Below are 16156 nucleotides of genomic sequence, written 5' to 3'. Positions count from 1 at the left end.
TGGGCGGGGCCTATATGCATAGATGCGTATTGATCCAAGGAATCCCTGAGAAGTGAAATTTTGAGTATAGGACACACGGTTCAGAAGATATGGACCATAACGCGAAATGGTCTGTTATAGCGCCACCATCTGGCCGATATGGGTAATTTTTTGTTTCTGAGTAGTGAGGCACATTTACAATCTATGTGCCCAGTCTGGCTACGCTGAGCATTACAGTTTCTGCTGTACATACAGTTTTACCGGAGAAGAAGAAAAAAAAAAAAAATCGGAACAGATACAATAGGGATCCACGCACTTCGTGCTTGGACCCCTAATAATGGGAGGAAAGGGACTTGGATTGTGGTTCTTTCACAGCTTTTGTTTTTGTCAGTGTCTCCTGAGTAGGGCAAGGCTGAGTACCACTGCTCTAGATTATACACAGAGGCCCCAGCAAATATGTCATATCTCTCTACATTGCAGACAGTTATGGAGTTCTGGACAAAATTACATAATAACAATGTTCTCAGATTTGTGTGTGAGAGAGTCCCCCCCAATTAGGTGGCCCTAATTTGGGGACTAAATTATGGTATGGTTTTATTTGGTGATTAAAAAGGGCACATCTTGCCAACACACTAACATAGAAGAGAAATTTAAAATAAAAGAATCACTGAGGATTCAAAGCACAAAATGCCATTTCAGAGAAGACACCCCAGCAGAAGTTCTTCATTAAGGGCCAGGCTGGGCCCAGTTGCACAAAGCACCTTAGGTTAAGATTTCCCTTAGAGTCAGAGTTAGTGTCCATAAAATAGAATCGGCTGCACAAAACACCCTTAAATATTGTGCTTATGTTTTCCTTAAAATGTTTAACCTTATGGAGAATCTTTTCTCGAGAAGATTCAAGGGTGTTTTGTGCAGCCGATTCTATTTTATGGACACCTTAACTCTGACTCTAAGGGAAATTTTAACCTCAGGTGCTTGTGCAACTTGGCCCTGATTATTTTTTTTGCACAATCAAAAAGGCACATTTCATACTCAAGAGTACTCATAGTCAATACAGTTCAAGCAAGAAACCGAGCAACAACAAAAACACATAAGGGAGATGCACAAAATAAAATAATTCAAGATATTTGTCACTCTGTTGTACAAGTAGACATGTGAGATTCTTATGCTAGGGGCTCCATTATAAGACAGTGCAAGTACAGCAGGTACAGTAATACTAAGGCAAAATGTGTGTGTGTGTGTGTGTGTGTGTGTGTGTGTGTGTGACATTGCAAGTACAGCAGGTACAGTAATACTAAGACAAAATGTGTATGTGTGTGTATGTGTGTGTGTGTGTGTGTGTGTGTGTGTGTGTTTGTGGGGGGGGGAGGGGGGTTGGGGCGCCCAATTGAGTAGCAATAAAATAGAATGAATAATAAGAATTGCAGCAGTCGTCAGTGCAAGGTGCAGTCACGTGGGTCGGGTCCTTGATGATCTTCCGGGACTTCCTGGCACCGCTGAGTGTACAGAACCCTAACCCTATCACATGCTGGGCCATGCGCCTCACCCTTCTGAGTGCCTTGCGGTCCATGGTAGTTCCTGTACCAGGTAGAAAGCAAGCCAGTCAGCAGGCTCTCTCTCAATGGTGCCTCGGGATTCCCTGAGGAATTCCCAGAGGATTTTGGGCCTCAGGCCAAATTTCTTTAGGCGCACGAGTCCGTGCAGGCACTGTCGGGCCTTTTTTTACTAGAGTGGTGGTGTGGCTGGCCCACGTCAGGTCCTGGTGGATGTTGACTGCCAGGTACTTGAAGCTGGGGTGAGTCTCCCTCCCCTTCCTATAATCCACAATGACCTCATTCAGGTCCTTGGTCTTAGAGACGTTCAGGGAGAAGTGGTTGTCCTGGCACCACTGTTCCAGGGTGTTCATCTCTTTCCGTTATATCATTTTCAAAAAACATTATTTTGTGTATGAAGTATTTTGCCAAAAGAATGAAATTTTCTTGTCCTCCATTTGGAGACCAAACTTTCTTTTCAATTTAGAATCAGAATACTTAGATCATTATAAATGATCCATTATTGGAAAGCATTCCAAAGGGTTTTGGTTAAGGCCACGATGGTGTTCAGTTTGCAAGGTGTGGATCCAAAAATCCTCTACAACTCATCCTTCAGCGTGGCGGCATCGTCATCCTCCTCTCCTGTCAGAGCTTCTTCCTCCCCCTCTCCCTCTTCCTCCTGCTCTTCCTCTCTCTCCTCCTCTTCCTCTTCCTCCTCTTCCTTGTCCTCCTTGCTTTCCACCTCCTCCTCCATCTTCTTCTTGGGCTCCTTAGTAACTCCCAAGGTTTTCTTGCCAAACTCCTCTGCTTCTTGGACGTCATCAGAGATCAGGAAGTTGTCAAAGATGGTGCCAGACTTCACCTGCCACAGGTCCAGGCCCAACACTCCAATCTTGTCAAACTTGTACATAGTGGCATCTGCAGAGTACTTAGGGTTGTTGATCTCAGGATGGATCCAGGCTCCTTTGTAGTCAGGGTTGTCGATTTGTTTGGGTTTCCACTGGTAGTCTGGGTTGGTCATCATGGGGGGTTGCCACTCTCCAGCCGTGTCCTCATCCCAGTCAATAGGCTTCCTTTCCTCAGGGTCAGGGATGGTCTCTGGCTCGTCCCAGTCCTCAGGCTTGGTGTCAGTGGGGTCATCGATCTTGGCCCGGTCGTCCCAGTAGCTGGGTTTCTTGACCTTGGGGTCCTTGATCTCCTTGGGAGGCAGCATGTCCCAGTCTTCCTCCATGCTGCCCGACTCCACCTTCTCGTTGTCAATCTTCACCTCGTACGTCTGGTCCGGATTCAGGATCAATGTGTATAAGTGGGTCAGCTTGTCATCCTTGCATTTGATGCCTTTCTTGATGAGGTGGTTCTGGCCCTTGTAGTTGAAGATCACATGGACCTTATTGAAACCGTATCCGCAGATATCGGGGCCGAACATGATACTACTGAGTCTGGTGCATGTCACTCTGGTCCAGGTCAGAGGGGAAGATCTTGACGTAGGCGCCCCCGCAGTCGATCTCCTGCTCGTGCTTGACGGTGAACTGGATGACCAGGGGCTTCCCCTCATTGCTGAATGCGTGGAAGCGGGCAGACGTGGCATAGAAGTGGGCATCCTGGCTGGTTTGGAGACCTTTATCAGCCTCTGCATCACCGTAGAACTTTCCAGCACTCAGTTTCCACTGGCCATAGTCTGACTTGTGCTTGGACTGCACCCACCGGCTCATCCATTCATCTCCATCCAGAAATTGTTCCTTGAAGTAGACCGTAGCCTCAATGGTGACTGCTATTGATGCCAAAACTGTGAGGATTGCCACTGGGAGCCTCATCATATGTCGCCGTGCAGGTAGAGTGAACAGGAGCATAATTGGGATGTGGTTATAAGCATGGCTAGAATAAGAGTCATCTAATTTATACCCTCAGCAGGGAAGGTTTTATGACATCACTGATGATGTCACAGTGGGTATGCCATCATTAGTGATTTATGACATCACTGATGATGTCACATTGATGACATCACCGATGAATCACACTTGCCCAAGTGACATCACTGATGACATCCGGGGTCTGCGTGAAGGAGGAGACGGAGTCTGAGCTGTCTCGCTCTTTTCTCTGCCAACTAATTGCCATACGCCAACGTTACATAACCATAACATCATGATTGCACACGCTTTCTGAAAGCTGTTTCCAGAAGCGTCATGCCCATTGTAACTGAGGAGGCAATTGCCCCCTCAGATTTTTGAGAGATGTTTTTTTTTCCGTAATATCATTTCATTACTATGGATTTTATAACGTGTAGTTATGATCATTCTATATAAAGAGTCAAACGTATGTCTAATTATGTCATAGATCATGGGTGGTCAGAGGGGCCCCAGAGATATCTTTCAGGTAAAAGCAGATGAAAGGGCCAGCTGAGGCCCATGATGCTGCTGCACAGATGTCTGCCACAGACATGCCTCTCAACAGAGCCATGGAGGAGGCCATGGCTCTGGTGGAGTGTACTCTGATGCCCTGTCGGGGTTCAATTCCTGTCGCCGTATAGGCCTCTGTGATAGCATCACAGAGCCAGTGGGAGAGCCGATGCGTAGACGCGGCTCCTGGCGACTGGACTCTGTAGTTGACAATCAGTTGTTGTGTCCATCTGGTATTCGCAGTGCGTAAAACATACTGTGCCATGATGTGGCGCTTTCTCAGAGGGATCTCCATGAGGAGGAGGAAAGAAAACCTTTAAGGAGATAGCCCTAGATCGATCGGAATGAGCTATCCAGAGACTTGGGGATAAAGGAAGGATTTGGCAATTAAGTAGCCTCCATCCGAGTCTGTAATACTCTTTGAAGAACACCATACTGTGTCTTTATTAGGGATGGGCATCGAATTTCCAATTTTCGAATAATCGTTGTTATTATCAAGGTCGACTTTTATTATTGAAATTCGAAATTCGATTTTTTTTTTTTTTTTTTTTTGAGTTAAATGTTGCATTGTCTCCCCTGATTCTAAGTATAGTCAAATCGCTTGGTTTGAGCAAGTAAAACAATTTTTATAAGCATTTTAAGCAAGGTTTATGGAAAAATGAATGGCGGATGAAATCCCATGAAGAGGGAGAGGGGGTGACTTTGGCACCCCTTTGGCACTCAGACCTGAGCCTACTAAATATTTAATGAACCACTCATGATTGTCAAAACTGTTTTTTATTTTTGAAAATGTCAATGTCATGTAACATGTTCTTTACTTGCTTGCTTGCTTGCAATGCTTGTTTGAGCTAAAAATCCACAGCAGAAGCTTTTTATATTAATTAATAAAGCCGTAGACTTAGAATCAGGGGAGACAATGCAACATTTCACTCACAAAAAAAAAAAAAAAATTTGGCCAGCGAATTTCGAATAGTGTTTTTGCTAGAAATGCCCATCCCTAGTCTTTATCTGTCTGTACTCTTTGAAGAACACCATACTGTGTCTTTATCTGTCTGTACTCTTTGAAGAACAACATACTGTGTCTTTATCTGTCTGTACTCTTTGAAGAACACCATACTGTGTCTTTATCTGTCTGTACTCTTTGAAGAACACCATACTGTGTCTTTGTCTGTCTGTACTCTTTGAAGAACACCATACTGTGTCTTTATCTGTCTGTACTCTTTGAAGAACATACTGTGTCTTTATCTGTCTGTACTCTTTGAAGAACACCATACTGTGTCTTTATCTGTCTGTATTATTCTTTGAAGAACACCATACTGTGTCCTTATCCGTCTGTATTATTCTTTGAAGAACACCATACTGTGTCTTTATCTGTCTGTATTATTCTTTGAAGAACACCATAGCCTACTGTGTCTTTATCTGTCTGTACTCTTTGAAGAACACCATACTGTGTCTTTATCTGTCTGTACTCTTTGAAGAACACCATACTGTGTCTTTATCTGTCTGTATTATTCTTTGAAGAACACCATACTGTCTTTATGTCTGTATTACTCTTTGAAGAACACCATACTGTCTTTATCTGTCTGTATACCTCTTTGAAGAACACCATACTGTGTCTTTATCTGTCTGTATTACTCTTTGAAGAACACCATGCTGGGTCTTTATGTCCGTATGACTCTTTGAAGAACACCATACTGTGTCTTTATCTGTCTGTATTATTCTTTGAAGAACACCATACTGTGTCTTTATCTGTCTGTACTCTTTGAAGAACACCATACTGTGTCTTTATCTGTCTGTACTCTTTGAAGAACACCATACTGTGTCTTTATCTGTCTGTACTCTTTGAAGAACACCATACTGTGTCTTTATCTGTCTGTATGATTCTTTGAAGAACACCATACTGTGTTTTTATCTGTCTGTATTATTCTTTGAAGAACACCATACTGTGTCTTTATCTGTCTGTATTACTCTTTGAAGAACACCATACTGTCTTTATCTGTCTGTATAACTCTTTGAAGAACACCATGCTGGGTCTTTATGTCTGTATGACTCTTTGAAGAACACCATACAGTGTCTTTATCTGTCTGTATTACTCTTTGAAGAACACCATACTGTGTCTTTATCTGTCTGTATAACTCTTTGAAGAACACCATGCTGGGTCTTTATGTCTGTATGACTCTTTGAAGAACACCATGCTGGGTCTTTATGTCTTTATGACTCTTTGAAGAACACCATACCGTGTCTTTATCTGTCTGTATAACTCTTTGAAGAACACCATGCTGGGTCTTTATGTCTGTATTACTCTTTGAAGAACACCATACCGTGTCTTTATCTGTCTGTATTACTCTTTGAAGAACACCATACTGGGTCTTTATGTCTTTATGACTCTTTGAAGAACACCATACCGTGTCTGTATCTGTCTGTATAACTCTTTGAAGAACACCATGCTGGGTCTTTATGTCTGTATTACTCTTTGAAGAACACCATACCGTGTCTTTATCTGTCTGTATTACTCTTTGAAGAACACCATACTGGGTCTTTATGTCTTTATGACTCTTTGAAGAACACCATACCGTGTCTTTATCTGTCTGTATAACTCTTTGAAGAACACCATGCTGGGTCTTTATGTCTGTATTACTCTTTGAAGAACACCATGCTGGGTCTTTATGTCTGTATTACTCTTTGAAGAACACCATACTGGGTCTTTATGTCTTTATGACTCTTTGAAGAACACCATACCGTGTCTTTATCTGTCTGTATAACTCTTTGAAGAACACCATGCTGGGTCTTTATGTCTGTATTACTCTTTGAAGAACACCATACCGTGTCTTTATCTGTCTGTATTACTCTTTGAAGAACACCATGCTGGGTCTTTATGTCTGTATGACTCTTTGAAGAACACCATACTGTGTCTTTATGTCTGTATTACTCTTTGAAGAACACCATGCTGGGTCTTTATGTCTTTATGACTCTTTGAAGAACACCATACCGTGTCTTTATGTCTGTATTACTCTTTGAAGAACTGTTACGATATGGTGTTAGGCTGGGAGATGTGGTTCCTTTAGAGACAGGTGTAGGTGTATTTTGGATAGCGTAGGTTATTGCCAGGGATAGACTGACGTCACACGAAAGGGGTGGAGTGTTGTTTGACTCATTAACAGGTTCCAGCTGGGCCGCACTCTCGAGGACTTTTGGGAGTAGCGAGCACACAGCGAGGAGCGAGGACGCTAAGACGCCAACGCTGGAGTTTTTCGGTAGCGTGTGTGGTCGTGTTCTTTGTAGCTGGTGTGCATTGTGGAATGCTATTCATAACACGTTTTTCTATCAGTATTTGATGTTGCTTTTCTGGTGACTTGATTCACATAGCCTATCTGCCTGTCTGTTGTATTGTGCATAAAGCACTAGTTTAAAATGTAATTCGATCCAGATGAGTTTCTTGACACTGATGTGACGCACGCGCGTGACCAAACTTCATAAATCTAAGCTATGGAAGTTAATGGAGCTCTTAGAATTAGAGGCCCCGGAGGATGCGAAAAAACCAAAACTCATAGAATGTATAATGGTTTACTGTGACCCTGAAGAGAGAGAGATAGAGCGGGTATGCTTAGAGAGGGAGAGAGAGATAGAGCGGGTACGCTTAGAGAGGGACCATGAGCGCCTAGAGAGGGAGAGAGAGATAGAACGTGTGCGCCTAGAGGGAGAGAAGGAAAGAGAGCAGGCACGTTGGGAAAGTGACAGGGAATTACAGCGTGATAAAATAAAAATGGACTTTGAGTCTCAAAAGTGGGAACATGAGAAAATTAAACTTAATCTTGAGAAAGCTAGGATTGCTTTGGATCGACAAAGTCAGGAGCAGAAAGCAATTTTTGATGTGAACAAATGCTTTTCCTTGGTGCCCAAGTTTGACCCTGAGAAGGTAGAACTATTTTTTGAGATGTTTGAAAAAATCTCTCTGCAGCGAAACTGGGGGATGTGGCAAATGAGCTAAACTTCCAAAGAAGTGGTGTATCCCTTTAACATTGAGACATCACCTGCGCACAATTGCTTAAGTCAGCATGCTCAGCCCGAGTGACTTATAGAGCTGGACCATGACTGGTCACAGCTAAAGATAAACGGGAACCAGACCTGCCCCCACCCTCCAATAGAGACAGTCCACATGTCTGGGAACGCCCACAAAATGTTAAACGGCTGGCACGCGAGTGGGGTAAAACCGCCAATATATCTCATGGGCTGACTCACCAAAAGACGGTGCTGCGGCTCTAAACTACATGTTTGGGGGTTCTAGAGCAGAACACAAGACGTCTGCTCAGATGTGCGTTTACTGCGGTGGTTAAATCCCCGATCGTGTCTGCCTGGGCTGGGCTATCAGCTAAATTCTAACTTTGCTGAATGGATAGAACGGGGGAATTTACCCCACCCTGACCCCGCCCCCAGCAAGGCTGAGCCAGCTAACCCAGCATCTATTGTGGGCGTTCCTAGAGCCTGTATGGGCGTTCCCAGACATGCGGACTGTCTCTATAGGGATGCACAATGGTATTGGCATGTAATCGGTATCGGCCGATAAAGGCCTTAAAATGAAATATCGGCATCGGCCTGAAATGAACATTTCTCGCCATAAAATTATGATGTACCCAAATGCCAGAAGTAATTTGAAGTAGTTTTCTTACTTTGCCCACTGAAAGTGTACATTTTGAAAAGCATTACTATGTCTGCTGCAGACACAGATGCAGACAGTCTACATCTGCCAGTGGGCCTTCATGACAAGAGTAGGAATAATAATGTGTTAATTCCACTACAGGAGAGACTTGATGTTCTGAAATTAGGTTGGAAAACTGTGTGCATATATCGGCAAACGGCCAAAAGAAATATATCAGATATCTGCAAAATAAATGAATAAATGATTAAATGAATAAATAAATAAATAAAAATCCAATTCCTACCCTCCACCCCTTCCTCACCCCTACACCTGAATAAAAGGCTGCCTGCCGTATGGAAGGCAGAGTCCATAGGGTTTTCAGTTGATTTTTCAGTTTTGTTTTCTCAACTCAAACAGAGAGATGCACAGCAGTCTTCCTGACATGTCTGCCTCTACCAGTAGATAAGGCGAGCACTCTCAATGTCCTTTTCAAAGTATCAATCTGTGTCAGAGTAACATACAAACATAATTATGTTATTAATAAGCGATTCTGTCAGAACCAGTGATGGGAGGATCCAAGCGCAGGAGGCAGAGAAAGTTTTAAAGCTTTTATTTATAGCTTGAATAGAAAAAACCCGACGTTTTATTTCGGGAAATGAAAAGTCCTTTGGCAACGCCAAACAGTGGAATTTCTCCAGGTCCAGTCCAGAAATGAAATCCGGGTTGTGGAAACAAGGTGGGAGCTCTGGTCCTGTAGGTGAAACAATTAGAGTTTAAATGTCTTGCCTCAAAAATCTTGGCAGCTTGCTTGGTTCAATGAAAAGAACTGACCTTGGCCGTGCACTAACAAGAGTTAACACGGAAGAAAATGTGACAGTGCGATCCAGAGTCCACAGCAGTCTGCCTCTTTGTAGTCTCCACTCCACTCATCACCCTCTCGAATACGAACCAGATTGTAGGCGCTCCGGAGATCCAATTTGGTGTAAACTTTGGATCCCTGGAGGGGCGTGAACGTGGATTCCGTGAGGGGTATGGGATAACCGTTTTTGATTGTGATGTCATTAAGTCCTCTGTAATCAATACAAGGTCGGAGCTCAGTGGTATCTTTCTTTTCAACAAAAAAGAACCCTGCTCCCAGGGGAGACGAGGATCTGCGAATCTGGCCCAGGGCAAGTGCCTCTTTAATATAGTTTTCCATGGCGGCGCGTTCCATTTTAGCTAGGGAATACAACCGACTTTTAGGGAAAGTAGCGTGTGGAACCAGATCAATAGCACAGTCATAGGGACGGTGGGGAGGCAAACTTTTAGCTTTGAACTTACTGAATACCGGGGCCAGATCATGATACTCGATGGGGATTTTGGACAGATCGGGGAACACCTCCGGCTGTCCTCTTTGTTCTGTGGAAGGAGAGGGAGTGAGAGCAGACATGAGACAGTGTTGATGGCAGTAATCACTCCACCCTTTGATGGTTAACGTGGCCCAGTCAATCTGAGGGTTGTGCAGAGCTAGCCATGGTCTACCTAGGATGATATCAAAATCCGACGTCATAGTAGTAACCACAAACATTCCCTCCGACTGGTGATTACCGTTCATGAAGAGAACCAACGGGAGCGTCTGATGAGTGATGTCAGATACGTTGGACTCTTTAAAAGGTCCTCGGATGGAGATAGGAGATTGCAGTTGAAGGGGAAAATTATGTAATTTAGTAAAAGTCTCACTTATTAAGTCCCCTTCAGCTCCAGAATCAATTCATACAGTTACAGGAATTTCTGTACCTTGAAACAGGATGGTGGCGTGAATCCGTCCCCGATGATCGGCAGGCATAGTCATGGCCTGGTGTGGCGAGGCATGGCTGGGCATGGTCGTACTAGAGCCCACTAGCAGGCCAAGTCCTGCTACCGGGCGGTGTCGTTTCCCTGCGGTCGGTTAGGGCATGCAGAGCTTTGGTGGCCCTGCTTACCACAGTAATAGCAGCTCCCCGTGAGACGTCGGCGGAGCCGCTCCACAGGAGAGCACTTGTCGCGTCCCGGGACCCAGGCACCGACCTCCATCGGCTCGGCCATAGCTGAAGTCTCCAGAGACGGGTGATGCATGGTCATCGCTGTCAGGTCCGTCCTACGGGGCGACTGGACTCGGCGCTCCCGTCTTCTCTCTCTGAGCCTGTTGTCGATCTTGATGGCCAAAGCGATTAACTCCTCTAGACCTCCTGGCTCGTCTCGAGAAGCCAGCTCGTCTTTGAGGCCCTCCGATAGCCCATTCTGAAATAACTCAGTGAGAGGTTCAGCCTCCCAGGCGCACTCACCGGCCAGGGTGCGGAACTCCACGGCATACTCTGCCACGCTGCGTGCACCTTGGCGTAGATGTAGCAGCCTGCGGGCAGCTTCTTTACCTCTGACGGGATGATCAAATACTCGGCTCATCTCCCGGGTGAAGGCCACATACGAATTGGCGTGCCTGCCCTGTTCTTCCCACAAAGGTTTGGCCCAATCCAGAGCCCGGCCTTTCAGGCAGCTGATCACAAACGCCACCTTGGACCGGTCGGTGGTGAAAGCCTCAGCTTGAAGTTCAAACACCAGGGAGCACTGGAGAATGAAGCCCCCACACTTGCCAAGATCGCCGTCATACCGTTCAGGGTGAGGAGCCTTGATGTTAGATGGTCGGGGTGTGGCATGGAGAGCAGATGGCATGGGGCTGGAAGATGCTGGTGGTGGAGACATCTGGAGTACAGCCATGGCTTGGGTAAGGCCACGAACCTCGGCAGCGAGATCTTGAAGAACCGAGTCATGGTGGCCCAGTAAGTTTCCTTGATTGCCAACAGCCTGGCGCAGATGGTCGGCCTCTGCTGGATCCATGGATCGCACTGTTCTGTCAGAACCAGTGATGGGAGGATCCAAGCGCAGGAGGCAGAGAAAGTTTTAAAGCTTTTATTTATAGCTTGAATAGAAAAAACCAGACGTTTTATTTCGGGAAATGAAAAGTCCTTTGGCAACGCCAAACAGTGGAATTTCTCCAGGTCCAGTCCAGAAATGAAATCCGGGTTGTGGAAACAAAGGTGGGAGCTCTGGTCCTGTAGGTGAAACAATTAGAGTTTAAATGTCTTGCCTCAAAAATCTTGGCAGCTTGCTTGGCTTGGTTCAATGAAAATAACTGACCTTGGCCGTGCACTAACAAGAGTTAACACGGAAGAAAATGTGACAGTGCGATCCAGAGTCCACAGCAGTCTGCCTCTTTGTAGTCTCCAGTCTGGCCACACCACGCCCTCCTGATCCTCCACGGCTGGCCTTGCATCAGACTCATTACTGTGATTAAAAATGGGGAACAGGCTTGTGGGGTTGTGCCAGAGGGGAAGCTGGGCACAGAGACATCAAAAAATGGCATTAAATCCTAACTAATAAATGTACAATCATGACATGGGGGGAAAATCATGACATCACCCCCTACGGACGTCCCTTGACGTTCTGTCCAGGCCGGAGTTTGTCCGGGTTGAGTCTATGGAAGCCGCGAACCATGTCGGCATCCAAAATATGACGCCGGGGAACCCAACTCCGTTCCTCCGGGCCATATCCTTCCCAGTCCACTAGGTATTGCAGACCTCTGCCTCTGCGTCGTGCATCCAGAATCCGGGCTACCGTGTAAACCAGCCCACCCTCGACCATCCGAGGGGGTGGCGGGGGTGTGTCTGTGGGGGTTAGTTCACTATTAATCACCGGCTTAATTTTGGACACATGAAATACAGGGTGTACCTTCAGGGTCTGTGGGAGTTTCAGCCGTACCGCTACCGGGTTAATCAGTCTCTCCACCTCGAAAGGCCCCACGAACCTAGGGGATAGTTTCCGTGACTCCGTCTTCAATGGTAGGTCAGAATGGTGTTTTTTGTTTCCTGTATTAGGATATTTTTTCCTTGAAATCCTTTGTTGTTAATATGATGGCAAGTAAGGACAATGTCCAAGATGTCTGAACATGATGATTTTCTTATTTTAATTTTAAGAAAAAGGGGGGGCTTTACATAAGCGTTTGCTTCTGCCCCTAACCTTTGGTTATGACCTAAGTGTATGGTTGGTGGTGGTGGTGGTGACCAATAAATTTTTTCATTCATTCATTCATTCAAGCAGACAACCATACCTTTTGGCCCACCTGGTAAACCGGTCCGGGCCTCCTGCGTTTGTTGGCCTGCTGCCTATACTGTCCCGTGGCCTTCATGAGCGATTTCCGCACGATCCTCCACGTGCGACGGCACCGCCGCACATGCGCCTCAATTGACGGTACTGCCACCTCTCGTTCCTGTTCGGAAAATAGTGGGGGTTGGTAACCAAGGGAACATTGAAAGGGTGACATACCTGTCGCCGTGCTGATGAGCGTGTTGTGAGAGTATTCTGCCCAGGGCAGCTGTGTTGCCCACGTCGTTTGGTGTCTCGAGGTCAGGCAGCGAAGTGCCGTCTCCAGTTCCTGATTCAGACGTTCGGTCTGCCCGTTGCTCTGAGGATGGAAGCCGGAGGACAGACTGACAGAAATGTTCATGGCTTGGCAAAAGGCTTTCCATACCTGGGAAGTGAATTGTGGCCCCCGATCCGACACCATATCTCTGGGCAACCCGTGGATGCGAAAGACGTGTTGCACAAGCAATGCTCCGGTTTCCTTAGCAGAGGGAAGTTTAGGCAGGGCAAGTAGGTGACAGGCTTTGGAAAATCGGTCAATAATGGAGAGGATTACAGTGTTACCTTCAGAAGGTGGTAGTCCCGTGACGAAATCCAGGGCTATGTGGGACCACGGCCGATGTGGCACCGGCAGAGGATGGAGCAGGCCAGCACTGGGTTGATTTGAAGTCTTGTTACAAGGACATACATTGCAAGCACTTACAAACTCCATGACATCAGCTGTTAATGTAGGCCACCAGAAATGTCTCTGCACAAACTCTTTGGTCCGGCGAATACCTGGATGACAGCTGAGCCTGGAAGAATGAGCCCAGTCTAGTACCTGGGCCCTTGCTGAATTGGGCACAAATCTTCTGCCGGGGGGGCCCGTTCCTGGGTCTGGCTGGTTTTCTAGGGCCTTATTGACCAACTCTTCGATCTCCCATATAACTGTCCCAATAATGAGCTCTGAGGGCACAATGTTCTTTCCTGCCTTCTCTTCATCTTTCTCCTCAAGGAATAGGCGAGAGAGGGCATCTGGCTTGATATTTTTTGACCCGGGCCTGTAGGTCAGGACATAATTGAAGCGGCTGAGGAAAATGGCCCAGTTAGCTTGGCGTGAATTTAGACGCTTGGCCTTGCGGATATAAATGAGGTTCTTGTGATCGGTCCAAATCATGAATGGTTGGGCCGAGCCCTCGAGCCAATGTCTCCATTCCAAGAGAGCCCAAACTATCGCCAGCAATTCCTTATTTCCTGCATCATAATTTCGCTCATGTTTGTCCAATTTGCGTGAGACAAATGAACAGGGATGCAGTTTGTGATCCACAGGAGAGCGCTGGGACAGTACCGCGCCCAAACCCGCGTTTGATGCATCAACCTCAACGATGAACTGCAGGGCAGGATCGGGACTAGTGAGGATGGGAGCAGAAACAAATCTTGCTTTTAAGCCTTGGAACGCCGCGTCCGCTGTGTCCGACCATTTGTACGGCATTTTGGGGGAAGTCAGATCCGTGAGAGGGGCAGCAACTTGGCTGTAGTTGCGGATGAACCGACGGTAGAAGTTAGCGAATCCTAAGAAACGCTGAAGCTGTTTGCGAGTGGTAGGTACAGGCCACTCCGCCACCGCGTCAGTCTTGGCTTTGCACATGCTAAATTGTCCCTCTGATATGACGTAGCCGAGGAATGTCGTCTTGCTGACATGGAATTCACACTTTTCAGGTTTAGCATATAATTGGTTCTCCAGGAGACGGCGGAGCACTAGGTGTACATGCTTTTTGTGGGAAGCCAAATCAGGAGAAAAAATCAAGATGTCGTCCAAATAGACTACCACAAACCTATCCAGAAAGTCCCGCAAAACATCATTGATAAATGCTTGGAAGACTGCGGGGGCATTAGTCAATCCAAAGGGCATGACAAGATACTCGAAATGTCCGAGGGGGGTTTTAAACGCAGTTTTCCACTCATCACCCTCTCGAATACGAACCAGATTGTAGGCGCTCCGGAGATCCAATTTGGTGTAAACTTTGGATCCCTGGAGGGGCGTGAACGTGGATTCCGTGAGGGGTATGGGATAACCGTTTTTGATTGTGATGTCATTAAGTCCTCTGTAATCAATACAAGGTCGGAGCTCAGTGGTATCTTTCTTTTCAACAAAAAAGAACCCTGCTCCCAGGGGAGACGAGGATCTGCGAATCTGGCCCAGGGCAAGTGCCTCTTTAATATAGTTTTCCATGGCGGCGCGTTCCATTTTAGCTAGGGAATACAACCGACTTTTAGGGAAAGTAGCGTGTGGAACCAGATCAATAGCACAGTCATAGGGACGGTGGGGAGGCAAACTTTTAGCTTTGAACTTACTGAATACCGGGGCCAGATCATGATACTCGATGGGGATTTTGGACAGATCGGGGAACACCTCCGGCTGTCCTCTTTGTTCTGTGGAAGGAGAGGGAGTGAGAGCAGACATGAGACAGTGTTGATGGCAGTAATCACTCCACCCTTTGATGGTTAACGTGGCCCAGTCAATCTGAGGGTTGTGCAGAGCTAGCCATGGTCTACCTAGGATGATATCAAAATCCGACGTCATAGTAGTAACCACAAACATTCCCTCCGACTGGTGATTACCGTTCATGAAGAGAACCAACGGGAGCGTCTGATGAGTGATGTCAGATACGTTGGACTCTTTAAAAGGTCCTCGGATGGAGATAGGAGATTGCAGTTGAAGGGGAAAATTATGTAATTTAGTAAAAGTCTCACTTATTAAGTCCCCTTCAGCTCCAGAATCAATTCATACAGTTACAGGAATTTCTGTATACCTTGAAACAGGATGGTGGCGTGAATCCGTCCCCGATGATCGGCAGGCATAGTCATGGCCTGGTGTGGCGAGGCATGGCTGGGCATGGTCGTACTAGAGCCCACTAGCAGGCCAAGTCCTGCTACCGGGCGGTGTCGTTTCCCTGCGGTCGGTTAGGGCATGCAGAGCTTTGGTGGCCCTGCTTACCACAGTAATAGCAGCTCCCCGTGAGACGTCGGCGGAGCCGCTCCACAGGAGAGCACTTGTCGCGTCCCGGGACCCAGGCACCGACCTCCATCGGCTCGGCCATAGCTGAAGTCTCCAGAGACGGGTGATGCATGGTCATCGCTGTCAGGTCCGTCCTACGGGGCGACTGGACTCGGCGCTCCCGTCTTCTCTCTCTGAGCCTGTTGTCGATCTTGATGGCCAAAGCGATTAACTCCTCTAGACCTCCTGGCTCGTCTCGAGAAGCCAGCTCGTCTTTGAGGCCCTCCGATAGCCCATTCTGAAATAACTCAGTGAGAGGTTCAGCCTCCCAGGCGCACTCACCGGCCAGGGTGCGGAACTCCACGGCATACTCTGCCACGCTGCGTGCACCTTGGCGTAGATGTAGCAGCCTGCGGGCAGCTTCTTTACCTCTGACGGGATGATCAAATACTCGGCTCATCTCCCGGGTGAAGGCCACATA

General features: G+C 46.7%; 1 pseudogene across 1 annotated transcript; it reads right to left on the bottom strand.

Moving 5' to 3' along the window:
• Positions 1 to 2109: 2109 nt before the first annotated feature.
• Positions 2110 to 3325, bottom strand: LOC310771543 (calreticulin pseudogene; annotated as a pseudogene). The gene has a single exon. The product of its transcript is annotated as a calreticulin pseudogene (transcript).
• Between the last annotated feature and the right edge of the window lie 12831 nt (positions 3326 to 16156).

Source organism: Poromitra crassiceps (genome assembly GCF_964638095.1).
Source record: "Poromitra crassiceps genome assembly, chromosome: 2".
Taxonomy (NCBI): domain Eukaryota; kingdom Metazoa; phylum Chordata; class Actinopteri; order Beryciformes; family Melamphaidae; genus Poromitra; species Poromitra crassiceps.
This window is presented reverse-complemented; position numbering and strand designations above follow the sequence as displayed.